The sequence below is a fragment of the Cervus elaphus genome, chromosome 15 (assembly GCF_910594005.1).
Source record: "Cervus elaphus chromosome 15, mCerEla1.1, whole genome shotgun sequence".
NCBI classification, from domain to species: Eukaryota; Metazoa; Chordata; class Mammalia; order Artiodactyla; family Cervidae; genus Cervus; species Cervus elaphus.
This window is the reverse complement of record NC_057829.1, coordinates 18,741,091-18,753,091: the sequence shown is the minus strand read 5'-3', so window position 1 is coordinate 18,753,091 and position 12,001 is coordinate 18,741,091.

The following is a 12,001-nucleotide window of genomic DNA, read 5'->3' as shown; positions in this document are numbered from 1 at the left end:
ATGTATGAAGAATTTTTTCCTCTTAAAAAAAAAATAAAGTTACCATTTATCAAGCGGTTACTAAGTACCAGCTCTATTAACCTGTCACGTGCATTTTTTCGTCTATTCCTTATGAAACAATCCTAAGAGTTTAGTGCAAGTTAGATTTACAAATGCAAAACCTGAGGTGAAAATGCTAGAAAACAGGCCAAAGCCATGCGGCTAGTAATTGCTTCAAGATTGATCTTTCAGCCTCTAGCGCTCACCCTCTTAATTAAAACATGACACCCTTTCTAAGCACAATCAGTCCTCTTAATTACTCAGTAAAATAGGCTGGGCTTGTTCCCATGTTCCTACTTCACAAAGGAGGACACTGCGCCTGAGTGGTATCAGAACTTGCCCAAAGACACCTGCTTAGTACCATTGGGACAGGATTCCAGATCTCTTGATCTGTGTCTCGTGACTCTTAGCAATCTGCTAGATTTACTAGAACTCCTGTCAGTTTAGTGGACACAATTTTTTTTTTTTTTTTAAGATAAAGATAAGAAAACCTCAGATGGAGTTTGTTTGGTGACATAAGAAGTTTAGGAAGGCCCCAGCTGCTTTGGTCCTGTAAACCCCTAGGCTGGCTGGCCAAGCCTCTGCCTCAGGCATTCTAAGGAAACAGCTCCCCCTTTAGGCCAACAGAAGGAACAGCAGGGACTCACAGCCCCCAAGCTCGAACTACAGCAGGTATGGTAAAACTCTCCCAGGTACCTTATGGATATCTTCAAACAGCTTGACTTAGGGTGTTGTTGTGTGCCCACTAAAAGGTCATATATTATTCAGGACAGTGCAATCGAAAACTGGCTTTGCTGGCTAGAATTAAGTCACACGTTAATATCAGCTCAGTGATATTGTAATGTCCACATGTGAGGGAATAGATTGAGTCTCTTTTTCTCTTTCTCCATGGTAATGGAGAATAAGAAGGAGGAGCGGGAGATGATTGTAGAGGGAGGGAGGCAGTGTCAGGCTAAAGGGAAGGAGGAGACTGGGGCAGGTTGGCCCATTGCTGACCAAACAGAGAAAGATAAGAAATGGTTGGGTGTGGGCTCTCTGTAGGGCAGACCCTCTGCTGCATATAAGGAACAGGACTGGAAGGGGAAGGGTGAGAGGGTGGAGGAGCAAATATGGCATGACCTGAGCAAATATGAGACCCAAGGGGAAAAGCACAAGTTGAGATTCACAGTTTAATTAATATCACTGGCTAAATATGCATGAAATCTCTTATGAGGAAGGAGTCTGGAGTTACCAAATCCAGTTCCTAGTTCAGCTCCTAAATTCTCATCCACTCATCTGAGACCAAGCAGTCTCCAAATAATTCATATTCTCTTTGTTGTAGGGATAACTTTAGTATGTATGTACTGGGGACTACTTTCCTTCCTATGTGGAGAGCTGGGAGGTTATACAGTTGTAGCCAAAAAGTGGAGTTTTACTGTCAGAGGGCCCTCAAGTGATACAGGTTGAAGCCCTTGATTGCACCATATAATGAGTCATACTTCCAAAAATTGAATATGCAATCGGTAGTAGCTTCTATCTTGAGTCTACCTGGATGGCCTAAGGGTGTCCACATGCCCTTCCCGTAAGTCTCAATCTCAGTGGAATGTGCCCTTTTCCCCACAGCACAGGGATTCCTGAAGTTGAGGGTAAACTTTGGGGCTCTGCTGTGTAGCACTGGGAAAATCCTGCTCCTCTATAGTCTCGCTCTTTCCATTTCTGAAATGAGAAGTTTGACAAGACTAGGGGTTCTCAGGAATGCCCTGCAGAATCTAGAGGATCTTGGGATGAGGTCCCCTCAGTCTGTCTCATGGACCAGCGAGGCTTCTCTTACATATGTGTATCATATTGGGTGTCTACTGAATATTTTGTTTGAACAAAGAGCCCACAGCTAAAAACATGTTTAAAAACTACTGGACCAGATGATACTGGCTATATCATCAACAATATTTGTTGACCATTTGCTATGTGCCAGGTACTGTTGTCAAGGAAACTGTGGTACAGAAAAGGGAAAATGTTTCCTGGGAATTCCCTGGAGGTCCAGTGGTTAGGACCTGGTGCTCTCACTGCCAGGCCCTGAGTTCCATCCTTGATTGAGGAACTAAGATCCCACAAGCCATGTGGCATGGCCAAAAATTAACAAATAACAAACAAAACAGATTTCCTTCCTGTATAAGCTATAATTTAATATCAGGGGCATTTGACCTTCCACCATAGACTTGGCCTTGGACACAGAGACCGATATCTTCATCTTCAGATGGGCAACTGAGATGTATACTTTTATACACATTTAACTTCCTGTTTTCTGGTAGTCTCATTTCCTTGTAAGAACGTGAAGCCTAATTGTTAAATATATGATGTTCAAAGACTCCCAAAGTGTTAAAGGAATGTAATTTTCCTAATCAGGAATTAGGGCAATTGAGCTGACAAAAGAAGCTTTTTAAAAATGACTTGTTTATTTATAGGAAAATTCTTCTGAAATATATAAAAATAGTATCATGTTTTGTGAATCTTACTTGACAGATTTTTTTTTTACTTTAAAAGAATAATATTTCACAGGAAGAAATAAAAAATTTATTGTAATCATTCAGTTAGCGTATTATTTGTATGGTCTTTTTCATCTTTCATCCACTTCTTTGTATTTGAAAAAAAGGAACTAAGATTGAGGGCCTGTTCTGTGACAGGTATTTTTCTGGGCACATTCATTTTCATCTCTTGCTTCACTTAATCACTTAATCTTCAGAGCAATCCTGCAAGAACTATTTATCCGTTTTTGAAAATAGCAAAATCAAAGCTTCATATCTTTCCAAAGTTCATAGAGCCAGTAAGAAGTTCACATTTGAAATCCACAAGTGTCTAATCCTAAAGCCATCTGTATTTTCCCTACCACTTGGTGCAACCTCTCCACTTGCCCAATATTATTTGCTCATAGTTCTTTGCAATTACCTTTGGGCACATCTCTGAGTAATCATTAGGAAAACCAAAGTGATATTTTATCTCTTCAAAGGTCACCAGGGAGTTATCTAACTCTGTTCAGAACTGAAGCAACAAGTGTGTACATTACCTGATTTAGCATTCAGGAATATTGGAATGCCAGTATTTTAGGTGCTAATATCTTCTGTTCTGTTGATAATATTATCTTGTGCAAATTGGCTACCATGTTGCCTTACATTAGGGACACAAAGTCTTTTAACAGTAGGATTTTTACAATAAAGCAGTTTTAAGATTTTCAAGAAAAAAAATTCTTTTTTCCTTTAGATTATTCCATTCAGGGCTTTTTGCATTCAAATAAAACAAGGATAACTGATGAAGACTAGTAAGTTTTATGGCCTCAAGGTCTTTATAATTGAAACTATTAATATAAAATATCTTTGAAAAGAGCTGTAAAATTCCAGATCATGGTGGTTATTATCAATAACAATTTTCTTAAGTATACATATATCTCCTCTTTCTTGAGGCGATTGTTATTGAGAGTAATCACCATGAAATCTGGAATTTTACAGCTCTTTTCAAGGATATTTACATAAACCATTACAACATTGTAAAGTAATTATCCTCCAATTAAATACACACACACACACACACATATATATATACATATATATATAATTGAAAATAAACTCCATCCAACTAGGTCCTGCTGTTAAAGAAAGCCTCTAGAGGAGGAAGCACTTGAAATGAATATGGATTATTATGGGGGAGAACATTCAAAGCAAAGACATCAAAGAGACAGAGTGACATATTTAAGGAGCTGTGTATTAATTACCTTTTCACAATTCATCTTTGTATTTCTATCACCTCATATAGATCACAGCTCATACTATGTACTAATTAAAATGTTTTTGAAAATAAAAAAAAAAACAATTTTCTTAGAGAATTTTTACTTGGTAAAACAAAAATAAGCTTCTCTCTTCAAAATTCTTATACCAGCATACATACTCATATTTGGCTTCCAGTGTCAATGTTTTCTATTTTCCATCTGAACATTGCCTTACTTCCCTTTTCCCTCTTTAATTTTGTAGATTGGACTGTAAAAATAAATGGTAAAGATGTAGACTCATCAAAACAATGTTGAAAAAGTACAAACTTGGAGGACTCACATTTTCCAGTTTCAAAACCTACAATAAAACTATAATAATCAAGATAGTGTGGTACTGACATAGATACAGACACAGAAATCAATAGAATGGAATTGAGGGTCTACAAATAAACACTTACATTTATGACCACATGATTTTTGACAGGAATACCATGAAAATTTAATGAGAAAGAATAGCCTTTTCAGTAAATAATGCTGGGATAACCACATGCAAAATAATTAAGTTGGACTCCTACCTCATGCTTATATGAAAATTAACTCAAAGTGAATCATATGCTTAAATGTAAGAGCTAAAACTATAAAATTCCTAGAAGAAAACATAATAGTTAATATTTGTGACCTTGGATTTAGACAATGGTTTTTAAAAGCACAAAGGACAAAAATAAATAAATTGCACTTCAATAAAATTAGAATTTTTGTCCTTCAAAAGACACCATCTACAAACCATAAATGCTGGAAAGAATGTGGAGAAAAAGGAACCCTCTTGTACTGATGGAGGAATGTAAATTGATACGATCACAGTGGAGAATAGTATGGAGGTTCCTTAAAACACTAAAACTAAAACTACCATATGACCCAGCGATCCCACTACTGGACATACACTCTGAGGAAAACCATAATTCAAAAAGACACATGTACCCCAATGTTCACTGCAGCACTATTTACAATAGCCAGGACACGGAAGCAACCTAAATGTCCATCAACAGATGTCCAGCAGACGAATAGATGAAGAAGATATACAATGGAGATATGCATATATATATGTATACATATATATATAATAGGATATTACTCAGCCATAAAAAGGAATAAAATTGGGTCATTTGTAGTGATGTGGATAAACCTAGAGTCTGTCATATAGAATGAAGTGTGTCAAAAAGAGAAAAACAAATATCGTATATTAACGCATCTGTATGGAATCTAGAAAATTGGTACTGATGAACCATTAGGACAGGAACAGAGACATACATGTAGAGAATGGACGTGTGGACAAGGTGGGGGAAGCAGAGGTGGGACGTTGAGAGAGCAGCACTGATATGTATATACACTACCGTGTATAAAACAGCTGGTGGGAAGCCGCTGTGCTGCACCGGGCGCTCAGCTCAGGGCTCTGTGATGACCTAGGGGAGCGGAATAAGGGGAGATGGGAGGGAGGCTCAAGGTGGAGGGGAAATGTGTACATACAGCTGACTCACATTGTTGTATAGCAGAAACTAACACAACATTGTAAAGCAATTACACTCCAATTAAAATAAATAAATAATAAACTTTTTAAAAAGACACCATCAAGAAAGCAAAAAGACCATTACGGAATGGAAGAAAATATCTACAAGCCAAAGAAGTTGGTAAGTAACTTATTTCCAGAATATGTAAAATCTTGCAAGTCAACAATACAAAGAAAAATAACTCAATTCAAAAGTAGGCAAAAGATTTGAATAGCCATTTTTTCAAAGAAGATTAACAGATTGAACACTTACTACATGAGATGACTCTTGACATCATTAGCATCAGTGAAATATAAATCAATACTACAACAAGATACCACTCACACCCACTAGAGTGGCTGAAATTAAAAAAAATAAATGTTGGTATGGATATGGAAGTTTTAGAATCCTCATACATTGCAGGTGTGATTGTAAAATGGTGCAACCACTTTGGAAAACAATTTGCAGTTTCTTCTCAAACTGTGAAAATAGAGTTACCATATGACCCAGCAATTCCGTTCTTTGATATATATCCAAGAGACTTGAAAACAAATGTTTACTCAAAAGCTTGTACAAGAGCATCCATAGCAATGTAATTAATAATGGTTGAGAAGTAAAAACAATCCAAATGTCCATAAACTGAGGACTGGATAAACAAAATGTGGTATATCCGTATAATAGAATATTATTTTGCAACAAAAATAATAAAGAAATGATACATTACAAGTACACATACTACAGCTACAACATGGATGAACTTAAAAAACATGATAATAAGTGAAAGAAGTCAGTTATAAACAGCTATATATTGTATAATTCTATTTATATGAAACATCCAAAATAGTCAAATCTGTAGAAACACAGAATATATTAGTGGTTGCCAGGGATTGAGGGGTAATGGATATGGGGTTTCTTGGGGCTTTGAAATTAGATAGTGATGATGATTGTATAACTTTGTGGATATACTAAAAACAAAAAACACTGAAAACACAAAAAAAACTCTAAAAGGATACATTTCATGGAATGTTAATTTTATCTGAAAGAAGTGACCTCCCCTGAACCATGACATGAGTGAGAAACTTTTATTGTCTTTGTGTGTGTGTGCTCAGTCATGTCCTTCTCTTAGCAACCCCCTGGACTGTAGCCTGCTCTTCTATCCATGGGATTTTCCAGGCAAGAATACTAGAGTGGGTTGCCATTTCCTACTCCAGGGATCTTCAAACCCGTGTCTCTTTCATCTCCTGCAATGACCAACGGATTCTTTACCACCGTGCCACCTAAGAAGCCCCTTTGTTGTCTTTAGCCATTGAGATTTGGAGATTGTTACAACACTTAGCTTGATCTAATCAATGCAACAAAGCCAAAAATTATGACTCAGGATCTCTGAAAATTTTCTTAAGACCCATTCATTATTTTTAACTGATAAAGTTAACCTTAAAGAAGTTGAAATATTGCTATCCTTCAAGGACAAAGGTCCATATAGTCAAAGCTATGGTTTTTCCAGTAGTCATGTATGGGTGTGAGAGTTGGACCATAAAGAAGGCTGAATGCCAAAGAATTGATGCTTTTGAGCTGTGGTGTTGGAGAAGACCCTTGATAGTCCTTTGGACTGCAAGGAGATGAAACCAGTCAATCCTAAAGGAAATCAATCCTGAATATTCACTAGAGGGACTGATGCTGAACCTGAAGCTCCAAAACTTTGGCCACCTGATGCAAAGAGCTGATTCATTAGAAAAGACCCTGATGCTGGGAAAGTTGAAGGCAGGAGGAGAAGGAGATGACAGAGGACAAGATGGTTGGATGGCATCACTGACTCAATGGACATGAGTTTGAGCAAACTCTGGGAGATGGTGAAGGACAGGGAAGCCTGGCATGCTGTAGTCCATGCGGTTGCAAAGAGCCGGACACGACTGGTGACTGAACAACAAATCCTTCAAGGAAAGGCATTAGTCTTAAAAATCTTATATTCAAAACTAATTAAGTTTATTTGCAAGGCATTTGGATAAAATCACAAAATGGTTCAATGTATCTAGTTATAGTGTATAAGTAAAACATTTTTAATATTTTATCATATCAACTTCCACATCAACTGGAAGAACTTCAGATGTGTTATTCATGTAATTCTTTCAAGCTTATGCTATTGGCATCTATTCTCACCAATGTTATGCTACAGTTGTTTGATAATTTCCAAAAGAAAATCCTTAGATAAGATTTACATGTTTTGTGCCAAAATTAGTATTACACTGGTACATGACTATACCAATAATCTTATCTTGAAGTGTTGTATGACTAATAATAGAAGACAAAAGCAAAGCATTAGTTATTTGTCTAATTTGGCAGAATGTCAAGGTCAAAAACTTCCAAATTAACTCCAGTGTAGCTTTTTAAAAAGCTTCATTGAAGTATAATTGTATAATTTCATTTATATGAAATATCCACAAATTCATCCATCATAAGTGTACACCATTAAAGTGTAAGTGATTTTTAGTAAATTTGCAGAGTTGTTCAACCATCTCCGTTATCCAATTTTAGAACATTTCTATCACCCCAAAATTATTCTTCATTTTTGTTTGCCGTCAGCCTCCATTCTTACCCCCAGCCTCAGGCAACCACCAATCTACTTTCTGTATTTATACATTTGTTAGCATAAAGTTTTGGTGATTCATCTATGCTGTAGTATGTAATAGTATTTCCTTTTTATTGCTGAGTACTATTTCACTGTATGATGCATCAGAATTTGCTTATTCACTCATCAGTTGAAGAGCATTTGGATTTTTTTTCTGGTCTTGTTTATTATGAACAGAGCCACTGTAAATCTTTGTGTGCAGGTTTTTGTGTGAATATGTGTTCATTTCTTTGGGGGTAGACACATTAAAGTAGGTTTGTTGTGCTGAATGGTAAGCATATGTTTAACTTTATACAAAAAATGGCCAAGTTGTGTTCCAAATAGCCTGTACTAGAAATGTGTAAGAGTTTCAGTTGTTTGACATCCTTAGAAGCACTTCATATTTTCAGGGACTTAAAAAACTAGTTTAATAGGTATGTAGTAGTATCTCATTGTGGTTTTAAATTTCATTTCCCAAATGACTGAATATGTGAGCATCTTTTCATTTGCTTCTTTATTATATGTGTCTTTTCTTTGGAGAAATGTCTATTCAAATCTTTTGTCTATTTTTTATTTGGTTTGTTTGTCTTATTATTGAGTCATAAGAAATATTTATATATTCTTGGTACAAGTTCCTTATCAGACATATAATTTGCATAGTATTTTCCCCCCGGTCTACGGATTGTCTTTTCCATTTTCTTAATGGTGCCTTTTGGAGTGCAAAGAATTTTAATTTTGATGAAATCCCAGTTTACTAGCTTTTTCTTTTATGGATTATGCTTTTGGTTCATATCTAAAAACCCTCTGCCTAACTCAAGATCACAAAGATTTTCTCCTATATTTTCTCATAAAATTTTTATCATTTAGGTATATGATCCATTTTGAGTTAATTTTTTATATGGCATTAAATTAGAGTTCAAATTCATCTTTGTTGATGTGGGTATCTGGTTGTCCCAGCACCACTTATTGAAAAGATTATTCTTTCCTCATTGAATTGCCTTGGTAGTTTTGTTTAAAATCATTTCAACAAAAATGTAAGGAAGTGTTTCTGAATTCTCAGTTCTTTCCCATTTATCTATATGCCTATCCTTCTGCCAGTATTCTAGTATTCACTTTCAAGACATAACTTACTATGATAGGGACAACTTTTTAATACCAGTGGTACACTATATGTATCATAATTGTGAGACACAATGTTTTGCTCAATACCCTGAACTGTGGAAACATAGTGTCATTTTTATCATTCATATTGATAAAAAAATTTTGGTTTTATCAAGGCAGAAATTAGAGATGCAGTCTAAATATCTGGAGCCATGAGTGTGTCTTACAGAATGACATGTGATTTGCAGTAAACTGCATTTTCAAAGGTATGTTTGTAATAAATTTCTTCAATATAACACTGGAAGCTATAGGACTGACAGTTAGCTTGAGTTTATCTAACATAACATAAGAAATATTATCAAATTTTCCACTTTGAATGACATTTATATCACCAACACTGTATATTACTGAATCTAAGATGCCATTAATTAGAAAATGCACCATTGTTTTACATATACTATGAAAAAAATGCTCTCATTTAAAATATACAGTAACACCAACTAAATAATGTACAATCATTGCAGAGATGTAAAATTCTAAATAAATATGCATCTTAAAGTTGATGAATTATAGTGCATTGGGACAAAATGTTACTTTGGAATTGTCACATTTCTTCCAAAAGCAGGAGGATCTTCCTATAGCAGTATCTCTTTAAAAGTATATTTTCCTCTTTTTCTTTGTATACAGTTTGACAGTGAAATAAAATTCTATAATGTTTGACTTTGAATATATCTCAAATGATATTGAAGTGAGACTTTGCATTAGATAGCTTTAGATACATAGTATGTCTGTGTCTCCATGAATAATTAACATTTCTTCAGATGATATGAATCCCATCTTTTGAGTCCATATGTGTGCTTATTGGAATGCCCACTGGTTTGAATTATTTTGAAACTATTCACCAAACATTGGAGCTTCTGGGATAGATCAGTGATTTACAGCAACCCTAGGACAGCATACTTGAATCTGGACAATCCCAGAACGTTCAGGATGTAGACTCCCTATACCGTGGGTGTTAGTCACTGGCGGGACTGCTGAGCAGCCGCAAGCTCAGCCTTTTGCGGAATGTACATTCCAGGCTGGAGGAACTGCCAGATGTGAAGAGATCCCTGTCATTTTCTCCAGGGCCAGATTCTTGCCACAGACCTGGAGCTACACATAGGCAATCTGAGCAGCTGCTTCTATAGGGTCACCCAAGGGGCATTGCACTGTCCTCGCACCCCCCAGATCTTTCCTCTGCTGGCCTGCCTGTCCCTAATGCCTTAGTGTCAGCCCTCTGAGGTAAGGCCCTACCCGCAGAGAGCCCCTGTCTGTGGAGGGATGATACCTATTACAGATCATTGGTTATTACTGGCTTGGGAAGAAAAAGGATCTTGACGGGAGAAGGTAACGGTTTGGGGCACCAGGTCCTCTAGGTTTTTCTGCTTGTAAGAAAGCTAAGACAGGCTTAGACTAACTTTAAAAAGAAGAGAGGCTATTGGGGAGCTGTTATTCTAAGGATATCTGAGCTTAACCAGCACGCACATTAGTACTGTGTCCCTCAGTTGTAGCACTCTCAACCATTTGAAAACATGGACATCCCTCAATGGGAAGGAAGTTAATCTGTCATTAGTTATCTTTGTTTTAGTAAAGTGAAGGATCAATTTCTCAATGGAAATGAGAGTGGGGAAGGAAATAAATTAGGGCACTGAATACTGGAAAAGGAGGGGTAGAGAATATGTGGCTAGAAATTTCCAAAGACAAACTCTATTTACTTCACAGTTTGAGCTGGGAATGACCTTTCTCAAGCTGGTTTGAATCTGATTCACTGTAGCCAAAGCAATATAATTCCCCAAGACTTCTATTCTGCAACTTTTAATCACATTGCTTCATCTATGCCTCTGCAGAGTATTCAAAAGCTACATGTCATGAGAATTTCAAAGCTAAGAGTCTTTTGTATGAATATTTCCTGAGACAGCCCTTCAGTGAGATCACACAGGAAGACAGGAATACTTAATGGTGCATCAAAGCCATATTTATGGGGTCTTAGGTTTCCCCAAGCTGTATACCATCTAAAATCATACAAGCCAACACAGATTCAAAGAGAAACCAATGAACAGTTGTGTACCGAAAGTGGTATTGGATCAAATAGGATGCGAGAGCAAGGTTGGAGAAATCAGAAAGATTATCTCAGAACCCAGAGCACTGAAGTGTTGGCAAAACAGGGGCCAAATCTGACCCACTGCCTGTTTTTATGAATAAAGTTTTATTGGCACACAGCCACACCCATTCATTTATGTTTGGTCAATGGCTTTTTCTTTTTCTTTTTTTTTTTCCCACTACAGTGGCATAGCTGAGTAGCTATGACAGACACTGCACAGCTTGTAAAGGCTGAAATATTTATTTCCAGCCCTTTACAGAATGTCAACCCCTGATCATCTTACCTCTGTGCTTGTGTGTCCATATCCTTGTTTTGTCTCTTTGCAAGTAAAGATTTACCATTGATTGAGAACCCAAATGAGGCACCACTCCTTAAATTTTCAACTGAGGTATCCCGGAACAATAAGTAGAGCCTTTAGACACACACTGCCTCGACCTCTCCATTTGAGGAACTTTTCCTGGGTGCAGCAGTATTCATTCCACCAGTCGACGCACTCAGAACATCAGCTGAGTGCCAGGGACCAAGCTAGGTCCTGGGAATGTAAAGATGACTAAAAACGGGCTCAACTCATTGCTCTTTGTCAGGTATGCTTACAGAGGCACGCAAGGCAGTTGCTGCCTTGTGGCCTAGTCTTTCTTTTCTTTCTATCTTTCTCTTTTTTCTCTCTCATCTCTGTGCCTCTCTTGTTCCCCACTCTACCCCCACCCTTCCATTTTGACTCTCTCCTTGCCTCTTTTCCTTTCTTCCCTCCTTTCTCTTGCCCACATATCAGGCCTGCCAGTGCCACCCAGTGGCTCTGATAGGCATTACTTAGACTTGCTGACTGCCCTCAAGGT